This window comes from Charadrius vociferus, unplaced genomic scaffold (genome assembly GCF_000708025.1).
Source record: "Charadrius vociferus isolate BGI_N301 unplaced genomic scaffold, ASM70802v2 scaffold248, whole genome shotgun sequence".
NCBI lineage: Eukaryota > Metazoa > Chordata > Aves > Charadriiformes > Charadriidae > Charadrius > Charadrius vociferus.
The window spans coordinates 152,764-172,177 of NW_009649851.1; the positions used below are offsets into that span (position 1 = coordinate 152,764).

The 19,414-nt window shown below is 36.9% G+C and overlaps 1 protein-coding gene across 1 annotated transcript in view; it reads left to right on the forward strand.

Annotated features, from left to right (window-relative positions):
- Positions 1 to 5,912: 5,912 nt before the first annotated feature.
- Positions 5,913 to 19,414, forward strand: part of SBF2 (SET binding factor 2) — a 217,886-nt gene continuing 204,384 nt past the window's right edge. Inside the window, exon 1 of the mRNA XM_009890946.1 lies at positions 5,913 to 5,999. The gene's annotated coding sequence lies outside the window, so the exon portion shown is untranslated. The remainder of the gene's footprint in view (positions 6,000 to 19,414) is intronic.

Consider the following 19,414-nt stretch of genomic DNA (forward strand, 5'->3'; position numbering starts at 1 on the left):
TGAAGTAGTTAGATTTTATGCATTATAAGTAGATTTGTAAATCTCTATCACAGGACTCTTCTGTGGAAGGATTAACACTGCGTTTTTGGTTTTGTTTTCTTTTTCTAATTTTTATTTTTCTATTCACATCTGATGAATGTGGATACTTATTGTTCTTATTTTTTCTGATGCTTATAGCTTGGATACAGAACTATTCACTTTAATTTTTTTCCTTTAAAGTGTTGCATTTCTATGATGTATCCTTCATGCATCCTTCCATAAACTCTTTTTTCCAACTTTGATCTTTCTTTCTGTTTAAGTTGATGATTTTCTGAAGATGCATCTTAAATGCTGTGGGCCTCAACTTTGACTATTTAATATCTGGATTTTTTTTTGAGAATTGTGTGAGCCTTAAAAAGGATCCATTTCTAATTTTTTTTTTTAAAACTTGGATACCAAATCACTTGCACTTGAACTAGAGGTAGATAGAAAGTATCTTTTTTCAAGATTGTTTTCCCAACAGTGGCCTCTGAGATGGAAACATCAGGAATCACTGTGCTGGGCATAAATTGCTAAGTTTTGGGAGCAGGGGGGAAGTTGTATGAGAGGAAGTTGGGAACTGCCCTGTGCCAGTCACAGCTGCTTCCAGCCATGTTTGAAACCGGTGTAAACACCCCAGTATGTGCCAAAACCTCACCCAGCTTGAGGAGCTGCTGGCACATCTGCTCACATGTATTTAAGACACAGCAACAGCCATGAGACGCAGGAGATGCAGAAGGGGGCATTGCTGGGGATACAGCTGGAGGACACACTGTGGGAAGGAGGTGTTCCGTGCTAGAGGAAGCACACCACCCGAGGGATGCTGGCCACCGGCGACTCATGCTGGGTTGGGGGCTATAGCCTGTAGGTCTGTGCTGGAGCAGAAGAAAATGAACAAGAGGCAAATAACAGCAGAATAAAATGGCTGTGTGCATGACCCCAACCTCCTGCACTGCACATCACCTCACCAAATGAATTGGGAGGGATGGATCGACAAGGGAAGCTGAGGTTAGGGAGTGGGGAGGAGCAGTGCTGGACTGAAGTTGTGCCTGAGAAGGGAAAGGAAGGATGTGTTCCCAGATAGTTGTTTAATTGTTTAGTGTCTTCTTTGTACCTGAATCAGTGGTCAAAACTGTGTTTTAATTGGCAATAAATTAAATTGGAGTACCAGTTCCCTGAGTCAAGACTGGTTTTCCTGTGACAGTAACAGGCAGTTTATGAAGCAGCCAGTTGTTAATAAACAAGCCTTTGTCTAGTCCATATATACTGTGTAGAATCTGCTAATTATCTTTGAGTACATTTTAAGGTGGTTAGAGCAGGGGATGTTTCAGACCTAATGAATCAATGGCTAAATCTACTAGGTAATGCTAAAGACAAATTTCTGAATCTGTTGAGTATCTAGAGCAACTTAACACATATTGTTATCGTACTGATGGTAATCTAATCTTAACTACTAGGAGTATACAATTCAATAGGATGGTGTGTTCTATTATATTTTTAAGTCACCTTGAAAAACTATTTGGAATGTTCTGAACCAGGTTCCGAGTGGCTAGAGCTTATTGCTACTCCTCATTTTTTCTCTTATAAGCATTTGGTGCTGAAGTAAGAGCAACCCAAACCAGTTTGCGCATCTTTGTACATCTTTGTATGTCTTATTTTTAAATCTAGTAACTTACTAAGAAGTGTTACACAATTGGATTCAAAACTGTGGCTTCAGTTAGACCATGATAAAGCATCCAGTTGACAGCAATTTTGAAAGCATCCTCACCTGCCTTCAGTACTCCAGAGGAAAAAATTCGAACCATGTAGGAGCGTCGTACAGAAAGTCTGCGTTTGGTAGTAGAGACGAGTAAGACAATTTGAAAGTAGAAGGATTTAAGGGTCCAGGCTAAAAATCTAGTTAAGGATTCACCTTGGCTTTACTTGAGACTTTAAGAGAAGAATAATGCATGTGCAGAAAAGTGCAAAATGATTTTTTCTAAATAGTGCTTGGAACATTTTATGATATATATAATGATTTCAAGGTATCTCCTCAGCATGTGAAACTTTCATTTAAGTGTTAGTTGTTTTGGAATGATTTTCCCTTTGATCCCAGAGATGACTCTGAAGTGCAAGTTCAGGTAGCATAAGAAGTTCAACCTGGCTTTCAGAAAACGTTCAGAGGTGCGTTTATTTCAGGTAAATTCCTACTGAGGTTTATAACCCTTCTTGAAAGCGAAATGGAATTACATGCAGTAAGGTCTTTTAACACTGGTGGCCAACATTAGTGGCCTTCCAAGGAAAGTAACCTAAAAAGACAGATAACGTTTTGACATAAAGAATTGAATATTAAAGATTAAAAAAAAAAAAAAAAAATTGTACATCTCAATTCTGAATTAAAAGAAGCTCCTATACTGTAATGTAAGGAGTGTCTTTCTAGTAGTCTAATAAAAAGAGGACTAGAATGATTGGTAGCTTCAAAACGTGATGAAGGGGAAGAAGTTTTGAGCTGCTTTCCTGGGTTTCATTAGTTATAGTTGTAGTTGGTAGTGTCAGAGGTCTCAGTCTTTTTGAGAACTGGTGTGGACTCAAGAGTAAAAGACCCATCACCTGTGTTCACACAGAGAAACTTAAGGGACTTATAACGTAGCAGGGACTGAACGCTTTTTGCTGATGTAATTCTTTAATACTTCCTTTCCAGGAACTCTTGGTATCCCTCTTGACCTCGGTCATTCTGCCCTTTCTTGCTGTTGGCCTCTCAACCACAAGTTCTGCTGCACTTACAGGATGCTTGTGCGCACTGCTGTCTTCCTTGCTCCACCTGCCAGTGTTAGAACAGCTAGAGGAAGAAGAGATTTGACTAAGATATGACTTATTAAAAGCAGATAACTTGGTAATTTGAGACTTTAGCTCAACAAGGGAAGAAGTTCTGATACTGAGTCGGTGAAGGAACAGCACTCTTGGAGTGAAGAAGAGAGTAGTAGAGGCTATCAAGTAGGTGACTGCATAGTGGGAATGGGAGGAAAAAGGAATTCTCTGAGTGGGGTACCAAATGCAAAGGGTAAAAAGAGCGCAGAGAAGGCTAAAGGCTGTGTATTGCATGCTAGCAACAAAATAATTATCAGTTCCTGCCATATCTAGTTGAAAATGTAGCTGTTCGTTCTTTGTTTTGGTGGTGGTGTTTTTGTTTTTTTGTTTTTTGTTTTTTTTTTAACATGGAAGCAGGAAACAGGGACGGGATGTCTGTAGAAGAAAGGAGGACTGCAGGAGTATCTTTGCTTGCCTTAGGAGGGAAGGTGTGTGACTGCTCTTCTGAGAGCTGTTTAGGGAGGGAATGGTAAAGCCTTTCCATTTATGCCTTCTAATTTTGGAAGGATGTTGACATGAAATAGTGCGGGGAGAGAAGTGATAATTCAGTAGAAGATGCTGTGTCAGAAAGAGTACGTGGGGCAACACTTGATGTTAAACAGGTGAAATTAGTGACTGGTGACCCTTCTCAGTTCTTACAGTCTAATAGATATGGACCTCCCTTTCCCTATAAAAACTGCAGCTGCAGCCATGTCTGTGTTTGTTCCTTGGTTTCTGGCATATCCTAACTGCTTTCTCAGCACCTCTGTAGCTTCTCTCTAAATATGATACCTCCTTTGGCTTTTAACTTGCTGATAACAGCTCTTACTGCCACTTACATCTCGTAGCTAACCCGGTCTGATTGCAGTTCTTCAGCATGCTGCCCTTGGGAATCACAATCGGTATGTCTTGGGGCTAGAGATTGCTGTTTGGAGTTTAATCTGTGTAGTTTACACACCTGTTGTACCAAGAACATCTGTTCCTAAATGATTTTCAAGAGAAAATCATAGAATGTTAAGTGTAAAAATACATAAGCTGGAGAAAATACTTCTTACTAAATTGTCAGATTGATTCTACCTAAACACTTTGAAAAATTTGTTGTGGGTTTTAAGACAGAAGGAAACTCAAACTGTTAATTAGCAGGAAGCTTAAGGGAAACATTTTTTTTTCCCACCATAACATTGATTTATGAATGGCTTTATGCTAGAAGACCTGAGTTGTGTCAGACTGTAAATTGTTTTTTATGGTAAAGCAAGGAAAATAATGTATTCATTGCGGCTGTTTGAGTGTCTGCAGAGGAAGAAACACATATGGACTGGTACTACTAATGCAGAATTTGAACTGTTTCATAGTATTGAAGTATAGCTTTGAGACTTTCACAAGAGAATTTTTAAAAATCAAAGTGTTTAATGTCAAGGCTTCGTAATACAACTTTAGAGAAAGGATGATCCAATTGGATGTGATGGGTCAGCATAAATTCTTAAAACTATTAAAAGATACTTTAAATGGTTGCAAATTTCAACTTTGCTATTTAGGAAGCTTTATGTATAGTTTAATGAATCTGCTTTTATTTTAAATCAAGCCATGCTTATCCCTGCTTGCAGCAGTATCAGCGTACTTCCTTATCTACCCTGTTTCTCCTATGATCCACTTGCTGAGTAAGGGAATACAAATACGGTGCTTGGCTTGCTCGGTTTAAACATAACTGCTTATTGCCTGGATGGCTGCTGCCTGACAGAAGAGGTAACTGCTCAGCTCTGCTGCTTTTTCCTTCTCTTCGGAGCAGAGGAAGGAACAGGAGTTTGGGCCTCTTGTCTCTACCCAGTGATTGAGTTGCAAGCATGTGTGTGTTTTGTGTCTGCTTACCTCTGAAATTACATGGAAATCATCCAAGAGATGCAGAAATTGCTAGAGTGTAGGATAGGTAATATTATCACAGAAATCTTATTTTTCTTGGGTTTAAAATGTGTATGGAATGTTAGACAGGTCTTTGTGCATGTGAAATATTTGGCCATGTTAAAGCAGCTTCCTTCAGAAATTGGAATAATATTAAATTTTTCAAATTGTTTCATATATTTGTAAAATAAGTAAAGCAGAGAATTTGCTGCTTTCTGTAGCAAAAGGCAAGATTTGTGCAAGAGAAATTCTTCCCACTATTGTACCATGCTTTCAATGTGGCAAAATTAATTTGAAAGCTATTGATTGCATGCTTTATGTTGTGTAGTGGTTTAGTTCCAAGTGGTCCTAGCTTTCAGCATTCCTTCAGGATAGTATTGGTTAACATAAAAATTGCTTTCACTTTGCCACATCATATTATGGTATATCCCAGAGCTAAAATTCAGTTAAAAAGTTATCATTTTTTCAATATTTACTCACATACTTCAGCAGGGGAAGAAGAAAATTCATGTTTGTATGTGCACTCTTGTACCATTCAGGATGACAGGACACTACAGTTGAATATTTGTGGTGTTTCTGAAGGGCTTACTATCTACAGCACTGTGGCTTTAGAAAACAGAGGGGGGGGGAAAGACAATTGCATCAGAGAAGTTATCAGAAATTAGTGTTTTTTCTCTACACCCTGCTGTGTAGAAAATCACTGGTAACTTGTCCAAGGAAACCAACTAGAAATACTGGCAAGGAGCTAGAGTGTCCTGGATAAATCATGTGGATTTTTAATCTATAGACTTTCGTGAAGAGTGCTTGTTGACAAATGTTTGATTTCTTTTTAGAATATCCCATTATCCATTATATTAGTTTTTAATTTACTACTGTTTGTAGAGAGAAACTAGAATTACCAGTAATCATCTGTCAGTTTGAAAACATGCATGACAGGCATAGGCTGGATGCAGCTTGCAGCTTCATTTCATGTAGTGACTCCTTGTGTTACTACTGGAGAATATGAAGACTGTATTTACTATATGACTTGCAAGACACATTTGAGGAGCCTATTCTGCCTCTTGTGGCAAAACACTTGTTAATACTGGGTATATTCTGAAAATATTCTCCAATCTATGGTGACTTAAATTCAATCAGTTTGCCTCGAAGTAATTGAATTTTATCTTTCAGCAGGTCCAACCGAAGGTTTGGGGAAAATAATACAAAGATTTCCTCAGAAGGACTGGGAAGACACTCCTTTTCCACAGGGAATAGAGTTGGTAAGTTTGCATTACGTTTTGTAGTTTTTAGAATTTCTTTCACATACAATTGGAAGATACATCTGCCTTCATGCAATAATCTGTATTATCTAACCCGACAGGGAACGGGTAGAAATTATGTGAGTAGTGAGGATAGATAATAGCTTTAAGAATAATAATTTTGGCTAACAGAAGATAACGTATTCTGGTCTGTATCACTGAGTAGATGTTCCTAGAATACAGAAGTCTGCTGCAAATTTATAAGTAGTGTATTTAAAATAAATATTCATTTGTGTCAGTAATTTTATCATGGACTACATTTTTAGAGGTATCCTTCACAGGACAGATGACTTTTCATTGTCATGTTCAAATAAATACAAATATGTATTTGTATATTCTGGATTAAAAAAAATTTAAAAATAATATCCCAATAAACTGGCTTGATTTTCTTGTCAGTCTTTACCCAGTATTCTGTCCTTGACAGATGGCATAATGGGTGCTTACAAAAACAGTACACTGAACAAGGCCAGTGTACAGTCATCTATTTTAAATGCCCTCTATGAGAATTCACCAAGTACTACTTCTTTCTCTTCCTTGATCTCATATTGTGAGATGCAATGAAAAGATATATCTTACTCATCTGGGTCAGGGATTCATTCAAGTTACGGCTCTAAAAATCCTGCGGAGAAATGAAATACTGTGGTCATACTCTGCAAATGAGATTTCTGAGAAGTCGGAGTGAAACTCTTACTGCCGTGAACTTAGGACCTTCTGGGACAGGACGAGCTAGAGAAGGAGATGGCCCGTAGGAAATGTTGCAATAGAAGTCGTTGTACTGTGGGACCAAATCAGCTGCAGAGGACAAAGACACTGACTCTCCACTGAATATATTACACAGATACAGCAAGCTTTTACCAGTGTGATACCTTTTAACCGGTGCTCAGCTCACTTGCTTAGTCACAACATGCCATTGGCCATGTGCTGTCTTCTCCTGTGAAAGGAAGGAGGAGGGGAGGGGATCTTGGCGTTTACTGCTTGCTCTCTGGTGTAGCAGAGGTTTATGTTATTTACTGTGTGCTGGTGTACGCGGCCGGTTGCTCGTTTTCTTCAACAGTGTGGTTTTCATTTCTTCATAGTCAAGCATAAGCCTTATGTTTTGGGGGGATGTCATACATTAATTACTGGTGTCAGCATTATTTCTGATACACGTGACAGCTAGTTACAGTGTTTGTGGTACACTTGCATAATACTACATTTGGCAATGTAGTGCTGTGCTGAAACAATGGAAGCTCCTGCTTTCTCTGAAGTGTTTCTACTACTGTTACAACATTATACCACTCTGTATAGCAATTGCTGTTTGCTCTAGCTGGTAATTCTCTACTTAATACGTGCCTAGCCAGCATGTGCTTGATGACTGCTGACCGAATTCAGATAAGTGGCTTTTTTTGTATAGTACACACAGTTGCAGTTCATTAGAAGAGAAATAAACTTTGATACCAAGGCTTAGGGATGTCTTCTTTTTTTAACCACTCTATTGGAGTTGAATTAGGTGGTTTGATCTTGCCTTAAACAACTGCAAGAGTTTGAATCGTACTAAGATATTTTTTTTTTGTCATGCAAATCTTCCTGACCTATTTCAAAGAAAGTAATGTGTTTGACTTCCAGTGATGTTTTGAAATAAACAATCACAGCTTCTCTTAAAGCAGTGAAGCTTCTTAAGTGATATATCTGTACCCAAATGTTATTTCCTGTTTAATTGTAGGATGCCAGCACTACAAGAAATACCTTGCTAAAGGAAGGTGGGTTTTTTTTTCTTGATTGAACAAAACATCATTTCTGTATCAGTTCTCATATGGCTTATTAGGCAAAGCCATTTAAGACTTTAAACTTTCCAAGTAAAGTGAAATCTGACAACTTAAGGACGTCTATTCAGCCAGTCAGCAAAACTAGCAAAATTGTGATTTGCTTTCCAAATGTGGTAATAAAGTTTTAATTAATTAAGATTGAGGAGTTAAAGATATTGCAAATATCAAGTACTAAAGTAAATCACTTATGGATTTTGGCATGATGTTTTTTTGAAGGTTTCGCATGAGTGTCATGTGAATCAACATTAATTCATGGAAAGGAAAGGAGAAAAGCTGTGTTACGATTTCCTGTTTGTCGCCTTAAGGACAGCTTTAATATTAAGAGAGTAACAGACAAACCTTGCGGGGGGGGGGAGGAGAAGAAAGAATATAAGAATAGAATAGTTGACATAAATGTATGAGAATGAAGGTAGACATACTTAGGAATAGCACTTAGTTCTTTGAGTAATTTGAGTTCAAATCCTCTTAAGTGTACTTCCTTTCCTTTGAGTGAGGGACGTTTATGGAATTATGTGGTTTCTCTGAAATGGCAAAAAAGAATGGTTTGTATCTGAAAAACACGTTAAGCTCTCTTCACTGTGCTTTCATGAAGGAAAAAAATCCTAGTGGTAGGATTGAAAGGAGATTTGATTTTTCAGTCATCTTCTGTCATAGTTAGTCCTTCTGCCATGAAAGAATCATGGAGATCTTCAGCTGATTATTGGTGAAGATCTCGCTGCCTTCCGCCCCCCCCCCCCGCCTCCTTGCCCTTTTGGTGAATTTGGTGATTTGTTGGGGTTTTTTTGTTTTTTTTTTAAAGGTTTGTTTTTCCCAAATAATATAGGTTGAATCAGATAATTTTTCTTGGCATCTAATGGGTGATGTGCTCTAATAGTTGTTTCCCTTTCATATTGTTAATGGCATTTTATGAAACAAGGTGGGGGGGAAACAGTGGCAAGGACCTATGCCCACCCTCAAACTTTAATACTTTAAGATGGAAAATGACTTTTTGGACCTCTTGTGATTTCCACAGCTTGTAGAGATGCCATTGGTCCAAGCTCCAGCCAAAAACTAATAGACAGAATCCTCTGAGACTTTTGTGGAAGGCTCTTCTCTTTCCCCAACCCTGCATGTCCCCTACTCCTTTGGGCTTGAATTTGTGCGATCAGATTTCTGAGACATAAATTAAGACAATGTAGAGAGCAGAGTTAAATAATAAAAAGTTAACTAATGAAAATACTGCAAATAATATTTTTCGTTTAGTTGAGCGCAGTTTTGAACAATGGGCTACCATGGGGAAAGCTGTGTCTAATGTACCTGCCCTTGGCTGAGTGAAAAGGGATCGTTTTGAGAACATCTTGTCTAGGAAAGATGATGACCCTATTTCAACTTTTGGCCTTGACTATATTTGTAGTTTTGTTAATTTGACGCAAATATGTAGAGAATTGGGTCGTTATAAAATGTAATTGCAGCCTGAGCTTTACTGAAGAGTGTTATATTTCGTGCATATACATTCCATATTAAAGGATTAAGAGTTACTTAAACTGTTTCTGGTTTTGTGTGTAGCATGTTAGCTATGTTCTGGTTTTGTTTAACAAACACATAAGTTATGGAATAAACATGTCCAAAATTCAACAGAAATATACTTTATGAAATGTTATTGAAGTCAAGTGTTTTAATTTGTCTTGTTAAATAAATTGTCTCTTCTGGTTGTCAGTGGTAAGTGAGCAAAGCCATGAGTCTCTGTTGAGGGAAAGATACTGTCAGTAGGTCTTGGTCAGTGTATCTTCTTAGAGCTTCTACTGGTCTGCATCTCATCAAATTACCTGAAGAGATTTTTCTTAATCTTACACTTTTTGCATTTGCCATTTCTCTAATGGCTTCACAGCCCTTAACTTTGTTCTGTTTATAACTGAATACAGAAGCTTTGATAAGTGAGCCACCTACAAATTGCTGTGAAATGTACCTGAAGTTTTTTGTAAGGCATTATTGATAATTACAGTAGTAAGGGCCCTAGTACTTTTTTACCATTTGTTCAGTTGTGTGATATAACTGAGAATGAGGTATGACATTTCTTAATATTCTGTATCATACAGATTGACTGTTACTTCAAAAGCAGTAAGATGCTTTTTGATTTGCTGGAAACTTTTGTGGGCTACAAGTACATAGGAAACATTTTTGTATAATTTCAGCTTAGAATCTGAGCATCTTCAGTTTACTGGGAAATAGAAGTCAAAGCGAGTTTCCTCAAGTTCATGGAAGTAAGATGACTTTGAGGAGTAAAGAGAGATTTATACTCGTCCTCAAAGTTAATAAAGTGTTTGGCTCAAAAACATTTAAGTCATTAGTTTTCAGAAGAATGCAGTTAGAACATACCAATCTGATAATTGCCTGCCATGATATTTTAAATGAACATGTTTGGGTATCCTTCTCCATAGTCTGTCTGTTTCAGAGAAGTTATTTCAGCTTTACACAGATACAGCTTAAGTTTAAAAATAACCCTCTAAAATCAGCTGAGACGGAGAGAGTAGTTTGAAGTCGGGATAGTCAAACTTCTTGTTCTCACTTGTAGAAAGAATCCTTGAGAGAGTATGTTGGTTGAATGAGTTAGCTTTATATTTCTGCATATTTTTCTTATTTATAATCCAGTTTTAATCCTGCTGTAAACCTTTCTAGACATCGTAACTACTTATACATCAAAGGAAGAAGCTTTGGTATGTTATGTTACACTGTAAACTCATTTTTGTCCCAGGGCTAAATTAGCTAAACTGTGTCATCTGCATTACTCAGTGTTGGGAGGCTAATGTTAATTAGGCCAATGGAAGTCATACCTAGAAACAGATACGTTGTCTGAAGTTTAAGCTAGATATAATGGGTTTGTGAGTAGCAGGGCAGAAAATTTTGCACTGTAACCGGTAGTGGTGGTAGTAGTAGTAGTGTCATGAATTAGTAATTTTCATTTCAAGTATGTGCAAGTATAGAAATGAGCATACATTTCTAGACAAGCTGATCACATATCCAAATAATTACTTAAATTATAAAATGTAATTGTAAATTGTAAAAACTGGTACTTAATACAGTCCTTTGAAGATAGCTTACCTGTGTTATGATACTAAGGGAAATGCTTCTCAAGAAAGGCTGTATGTGTCCCTTTGAGATCTGACAGGATGCCTGCTTCCTCCTAGAGGAGGAGGAGTTGGTGTTGTTGGAATGAGCATATGGCTCCTTTGTGTGGAGCCTTATCTTTGCGGTAGATCTTAGCATTTCTACACCTTTGAGCAGCTTCAGATATGAACTCTTAAACAGACATGAAGTATGTCTTCTGAAATTCAACTTTCAAATTCCAACTAACCTGAGACCTGAGATATGAAAAAAAAAATAAATCAAATGAGAGTAAGGATTGGTATTTATGTACTTTCAAAATATATCTGTATTTTGACTGACCTCAGTCTTTTGACAAAACTCAACTTCGTAGTCCTGTACAGATTTCCACTTCATGATGATATACATAACTTAAGAGTGACAGCTATACCTCTGAGATCTTAAGTGAATATACGCTGCTGTTGGAGCTTCACAATTCGGTCGGGGAGAATAAAGCTATCAAAAAAAAAAAAACCCACCAAAACCCAATTAATTTGTCTTCAGAGTTGCATTGAAAAACAGAATTTCTATCAGTGAAACTGAAGGCATTTCAGTGAAACTGAAGACATTTTTAAAGCAAGCCAGATTTTAAAGTGGTGATCTCCTAAAGTTTTGGAGATTCCCAGTGCAGAGTCTCTGAAAATCATTACACATGCTGTCAAAAGTAATACTTTAAAAATTCCAGTGCTAATCACTCAGTGTTATTTTTGTTTTAGCCCTTTGTTGTAAGGCATCTTTTCTCTGAAAAAAATCTGATACTTCAGTATTTTACCACTTACTTAAAATAAGACATAAGAGACAAACTGGGTTGCAGATTAGGCAGTTAAGGCCTGAAGTGATTAAAGTTTTAAGAGGGTTAATCTTTAAATGCTTCACTCTTAGCTAGCTGATCTGTAAGCCAATTTTTCTGCAACGTTAATGCTTTTAAGGACCTGAATAAAGGGTTGTCTACAGCATGCATTTAACCTTCAGTGCGCTTGGTCAGCTGCGGAGATTTTGGGTTTGTGAGGTTTTTTCCTCATTCCCCTCAGACTTTTTTTACCCCTCAAGAATTGTTACATATGTAATTATTTAATGAACAACTGCATGACAGAGCTCAATGTAGCACTTATAAAAGCATTGTGTTCTTTCATTTTCATTATGTTGTAGTACAGGTGCTTTCAGCAGTTAGGAGAAAACAGATGACAGCAAAAGTATGTCTGACTATTTTATTGGAGTTATATTATGGGCGCAGTTTATATTCCTTTAACATGTCTATATTAGCCTCCAGTGGAAATCTTAGAATACCATAAATGCGGTGTATTTTACAGTAATGTCTCTGCTGTGCTATAAAATCCTTATATTCTGGTTTTAGAATCCCACTGCTTTTACTGAGTGGATTTTAGCTTCTGGATTTTGTAGACCAGTGGGATAAAATAATTTTATACTGAAATCTAAGGACTTGCGAGTAGTCCTTCTGTAGCAAAACTTGGTCTTACTTGACTAAATACTGTAAAAGGGTGCAATTAATATGTTTTATCTAGTTTTGTTTTCAATTGGGGGAAAAAGAAAAATGGAACACTTTATAATACAGTCAAAATTTTTAGTAAAAATGGTAAAATATTGAAGCGACACCTGTTTGGAATTTCAACTCTGTAATCTTTCCATGGAGATTATTAAAAATAGAGTGTATTGAAGTGTAACCTTTCTTAAAACTATCGAAGTGTTTTAAGATACCTAACACCACCACCCACCCCACTCCCCCCGAAAGATATTTTAAGTTAAATTATTTTCAAATAAAATAGAGGAGAGGAGAAAGCCATTTTTATAAGCTTTCTTAAGAAGTGCAGATGTTTTCAGAATCATAGAATGATTTGGGTTGCTTTTCTTCATTCTTGGTATCTGTCATCTCCACAAATAATACTTGGCTGCATAAGATGGTCATTTCCACCTAAGCTTTGTGTATAATTCAGTATCTGTGTTACCTCTTCATAAGTTTTTCTTGTCGTCTTTAAAAACTGGAGGAAAGACTGCAACATAGACGTTTCTGCAAGTCTTTGCTTGTGGGGTTTTTGCATAACAGTCAAGCAGAGGAGATTCTAAGACCCACAGTTAAGTCTTGTGGTTTTACATTTACAAAACTCAGTGAGCATCTTGGTATTTTCAGCTTGTAACTAATAGACTCCTGTGTGAGAACTCTCCTGGAGACCGTGCTTTTCCTGAAGGTCCTGAAATGTTGATTATTATATGTTTTTTATGTTCCTTGTTTTTTTTTTAAAAAAAAAAAGCTCCATCTGTAATGATGCAGATAGTGGAGGTACTCACTGAATGTAGTCATGCAAATGTGATTATGCTTCACTTAAATATTGTTACGATGATGGGACCGTATCAGTATCATCGTTCTTACTCTTTGAGTTCCACCTCCTGCAGATATTTGAGAATGATCTGTAGTTCTTCCTCTCAACGGTCCTGTTTGTCTGTGTCCAGCCAGTCTAGGATTCCCGTACAGATGCGGTGTTTTTCTCTCCCCATGTGCTTCTCTGAGATTTGAGAGTCTGCAGGACTCCGTAAGGAGCATTCTTTTTGCTCTTCGGTTTCACAGGGTACAAGACTAGAGTGTATAATACCCTCGGAATAAATGGCTTTGTGGCTAGTATGTTTCAGTAAGAAATTTTTCCCTGTCAGCTTATTCTGTTATCTGTATGTATTCAGTGTGAACACATAAACGTTTGTGAATATTTTTTATGCTTATTTTAAAGGAACTGAGAAAAGGTCTAGACTAAAAAGGGAGAGCAACATATAACTCGAACACATGATAGGAAAATGTGCTGTATCTCCAGAAACAAAAACCGAAGAGTGGAAATCCTATTATATGTCATTTTTTGAGAGGAAAAATTATGGGAAATTTTTTATTTTTATTTTTTAATTCTTTTCAGCTTTATTTTCCTTGAACACTTTATAGAATAGCCTCATTATGGATGTGCTTTGTCTTTTTGTAAAAATGTTTGTTTATGCTTGAATGTTAACTTGGATGAGTGCAATACATGATCTTAAAGTGCTGTATGTTTTTGAATATCTGAACTTGTTCTTAACATCAGTTTACTCTGTGACCTATTCGACTTCGGACTAATCACTGAAAATTATTTCAGAATAATTCTATATGAAGACATATAAGTTTGGAATGCAGGCAGCAAAAGAGAAATTTGTCCAGAAAGACACAAACCAGTGTATACTTTTAAGTCAGTTACAAGAACGAAGCGCTGTATCTTCTGAGTTTACAGCACTGTTTTGATGTTGTCCCAAATACACAGAAGTGAATGGAGATGTATTGACGTGCACTGTAACATCCAGATCTGTTATTATACAAAACTACTATTTTCCAATAGTTTCCTGTGCCATAAGCAGTTGACTGTCCTTTTCTAAGTTAGTAGTATACAGGTGTCAGCACTTCCACATCCTTCGTCTTGGTAAACAAGAGTGGTGTGCATCTTGAGCTAAGCGTGAACCAAGGAAGTTTAGCTTTCGAAAAAAGGTCAACACTATTCTGAGATGGCCTGAGGTTAGGCATGAGGAGACTTCAGATGAATAAAAGGAAGAGAATAAACTGTTCTCTTTGTCCTTTGAGAATAAGGTAATAACGAATGGATACTACAGCAAAGATTTGGTGTAAACGGTAGGAAACATTTAAATATGTGGAACTCACTCTACTTAGAATGAAATTATTGAGCAGTCTTACTTGTTTTTAATGTTAGGTACCTATGAGGAATGACTTGTGTGAGGCTAATAGTATGGCATTAAAAGGGGAATAGTTTGGATAATCTCCTGAGGTTCCTTTAGATTTGTTAATCTGAAAAGCTAAGACGCTGGCTCTCTGCTTGCTGGTTTGCTCCTCTGCAGAGAGAAAGGGTAGTAACTCATTGGGAAGATACCAAACTGAGACGTTGGAGTGGTGATGAGTGAAGAAATCTGTGTGGACTGCCATGAGAGATGAGATCTGGTCGTTAGGCATGATTTTCAGGTGTTTGTCCTTGCTGGTAACTACAGCAAGCTTTTTCTTAAGAGGGCTTTTGTCACTGTCGGATAAGGTTCCTGTAACTCTCAGAGAGGAAGAGAGAAAATGAATCAATGCAAAGCAATGTAACAATCCCATAAGGCACTGAAGTGAAGTACCCCAGAACCACTTCCCAATTTGTTGTTTAAAATTCCCATGTTTTGTTTCAGCTTATTATTACAGATAACTATTTGTCAGCCTTCTGTAAGAAACTGGAACTTCTTTTATGCTTGATGTGCTGTAATTTAGGCAATTTCTTGACTGAAGTTTCTGGGGGGTTTGTTTGTTTGTTTTGGTTTTTCTGTGTGTTTGTGCAGGGAGCTGAGAATTCATGTGGTTTTGGAGAGAGCCAGAAAGCAAGACTGTTGTCTATTGAATTTATAACTATATATCCAGTTGTCACAAAGCTATCCTTTCTAGGGTTGTGCGAAGGAGCAGAAAGGCAGATAATGTGCATCTAATGAAATACAGTCTATTGGGCTGAATACAAGATTGTGAAACTTGAACTGGGTCACTGAATGTGTTCTGGGAATCCAGAAATAATTTATCTGTGAAGTTGATTCCTATGACTATAAATCAGTTTGGAATGTTTTCTAATAGTTCAAGAAAACAGACTAATGGAAAATAAAGGCTATTTTACGTTTTTCTGAACAAATTTGTTAATGGTTTGCATTTTGTTAAAGCTGATACTTTTTGTGCTAAGAATTTCTAATCCCTAGTACTTGTAAATCATGATATTCCCCCAAACCCCCCAATCTGACCAACGTTTAAATTTGTCCCCTTTTTATAAATTTTGTTACATTTGATGCAGGTTTCTTCTGCTGGCTTAAATAATCTCAGCAGCTTTAAAGCTTGACTTCTTAAACTTGAAAACTTTTGTGATGCATTTATACAGTATAGGTGCTTGTTCCTAATATGTTATAAAAGGTCTATCTTAGTTGTGTTCATTTAAAAAAGAAAAAAAATACGAAAAAAGAACAGTATCTGCAAATTGTATAGCTCCTGGTTTTCCATTCTGCACTCCATACAGGGCAACATACACCTGGCACGAGCATCTCTGCAGGCTTGGGGAAAGAGGGGCTGATTTCAATGGTTCAGCGTCTCTCTGAGAGCGTGCCATGCAGAGTCCTAGGGAAAGGACTTCGAGGCTTATTTCCAATTTTTTTCAAAAACAGCATGTTGGCCTCAAGCACCATCGCTAACTTAAGTGTCAAAAGGAGTTGAATTTATAAATCCTGAGGTTGGGGGTGTTGGATTGTTTGTTTATAAAGCGAAGACTACTTAATAGTGTTTCAGTACAGCATGTTGATGCCATCTTTCAACTAATTGCATGGAATTGGCAAAACCACTTTCAGATCTTTCAGTTTTATTGTACAGCCTTCTTCGGCTCTTTTGGCTATTTCCTAATAACATGTAGCATATTGTTTTCTTTAATACAAACCCTGGTATTTGTAGATGGAAAGGAAAAGTTTATGAATTAACTTGCAGGTTAGAAGATATAAAAGGGAACTAGGCTATTTAGACGGCACTCTGCCTCCTGTCTTACTCTGTAGTAATATAGTCTTTAATATTTCCTGATATGGTTCTGCTGTCCTGATTTTTGTAAGGATTTGGTAAATGACTATGAGAATTTTAATGAAGAAATGTCCCTATTTAAAGTAAAAGTCAGTAAGTAGTAATGTTATGGAGTTTGTTTTTGATCACAGTAAAATAAGAGTAAAGAAGTAACCTATATTTATATGCAAAATACAATTTGTTTTAAGAGGAAGAAGAAAAATATAAATATATTCAGATCTATTTTGTAAGTGCTTATTTTAGGGCTACTGACCGATGAAGATTTTTTGTCTTTGTATTGACATTCTCCTGAATGGGGATCTGTTGTAAGCATGGCTTCTTATAATGAATTCTGAGTATGGAACCAGTATTGTGGAACCAATGATTTTGTCAACAGTTTACCTCGACTTACCCTAGCAAAACATTTCTTCTTTCTCTGTCTTCATTGCTCTGTGAATGTCAGAAATAAACTGATACTGGCCAAAACCTTTTGAAGTGGCAAGATGAGAGTGTTAATGCTGCAGTGTGATCCATGAAGTGTTACAGCCTTATTTAATGTTGCTAAGAGAGACCTCTCTCAGGTATGTTTGGTTGCAGTGTCTATGTCTTTCAAGGAAATGTTGGCATAGGATCACAGGTGCTTTCATTTAGCTGTGATGGACACCAGGGTAAACTATAAAGGAGTTTTATTTGTATATCAACAACAGAGTAATAAATTGAGCATTTGAACTAGCCTCTAGTAAGGATCTCTGAAGCTCCAACTTTCATGGATTTGAAGATAAGGCAGTTCAGGCTTTAGTTGCAGTTAATGCTACTTGTATGATGATCCTTTAACGGTTTGTAGTTTTTTCTCAGCCTGCAACTCATTAAATCTGAGCTGCAGAGTGAACCTAGGCAAAGAGGAAGAACACTGATACCAATCTCTTCTATTGGACCTTATTCTCAAGAACTTCCCTGACCAGATATCGCCAATCTTGCCGGTTTTAATGCAAGTTGAGAAGATAGAACGTGACATCTCCCATCACCTCCTGTACAAGGTCCCAACTGTTTTTGTTTTGATATGACTCTTACTGTTACCAGATTTCCTCCTTTCTGCATCTGTCTTGTTTGTTTGTTGTAGCTACAGTGTTTTACCTTGCTGGTAAGGAAAAAATGGGTAGACTTTGAAATGTCACCTAGGCTCTGCACGTTTCAGTAATGTAAAAATATTGCAGTACCTATCTCCATTTTGTGTGACTTCAAGAAAAAAAATAAACAAGCAAAACCCCAAACAACCACCCCCAGATATTAAAATCATAAACTTGATCATTATGTCACGGTCCTGAGGCTTTTTTTTTTTTTTTTCCTTCCTGGTCTTTTTGGAGTTGTATATCTAACTAGGGTACTGTTGTGGTTTTTGAAGAAACTTCTCTGTTCAAGTTTTGTCATACTGGTGTCCTCAAACTACTTGCACTGGTTGGTTCTTTAACCTTTATGAGAAACCATGTTTTATTTATATCAATAAAATGAGATATGAAAAACAGGTCATACTCAATACTGAACAGGTTTTCAGTTATCCTTCAGTGAAAAATGTCCATCTTCTTTTTTGTTGAAAGTGTACATATTCTGACTTGAATGTCTGCCAAGTTACTTGAACTGAAGCAACCCCTATATACATAAAATTAGGAATAAAGCAATTTTAATGTAATAAATAATGTGTAGTAACACCACCACCACCCCCAGATAAAATGATCTGCTGTTTTACTGAGCTGCTGATATTCCTGTTGTCATTCTGCAATAAATTGTGGGGAATTTAATATAAGAACTGGCTTTAACTTTCTGCTCCCCCCCCCCTTCCCCTGTCTCTGTGTCTCAGAACATAAAGTTTTAGCCCTTTACCTAAGTAAAGGCAGTTAAACCCAAATCCATTCCAGTGTGTCTCTAAAACAAACTGGTAGGACAAGGTCAGATTATGTAATTACTTTGTGTAGATTGAGGCAGTATATTACACTGGATTATAATCAAGCAAATAAGCTTTTAGTATTAAAAATGCCCAATGCAATTATGATTTGGGTGCTTTATCTTAGGCTTACCTGTGAGCTGAAAGTGCCGGAAACATTCTTTTATGCTGAAAAATGTAAATAAGTACAAAATTTTGGTCCGAGAGAGTATCTGCTTTTGTAATTTACTGAAAAATCCGTGTTATAATGTAGTATCTTAAAAACAAGCAGTATTCTCCCTCTGTAAATGGCACACACAAAATCAACCTCACTTCATTTTTAAGTGTATTGTTTCCTTTTCCACACGCGTTATAGCATGTGGACAAGAGAGATGTTCATTAAAATCATGGCTTATAAGCTTAGAATGAAGAATGAATTAGATTTAATATCAAAATAGTGGGATAAGAAGTGGGTACTAAAGTTACAGTGTGCATTTGTGACCTCAATGTTTTTAACATTCTTCGAATACCAGATTTGTCTAGTTCTCGGCATCACCTCATGATTATTTGCTATAACTGCATACCAGGAACGCTTATTTCACAATGGTTTTCCTTCATTCTGGCCTAGTAATATACTTGTAGAGACTTGTTGGCATTTGCAATTTTTAAGATTTGTTGTTAGACCATTTTCATATCTGTTTCGCGTCTTGTATATTGAATTTGATCTCCTTCTCCCAAATAACACAGGAATTGGCAAGACCTCTCAAAAAGTGGGTGGAGAATACGTTCTCCCCCCACCCCCAATTTAGATATTTTTCTCGTATGACCGACGTGTCTTAGCAGCAGCAATTTCTATATGAGAAGCTTTTGAGCATCTACAGTGAGTTACCACGTTTGCACGTAGTAACAAAAATTGCTTGGAAAAATCCCTTATTGCTGCTTTTGGTTA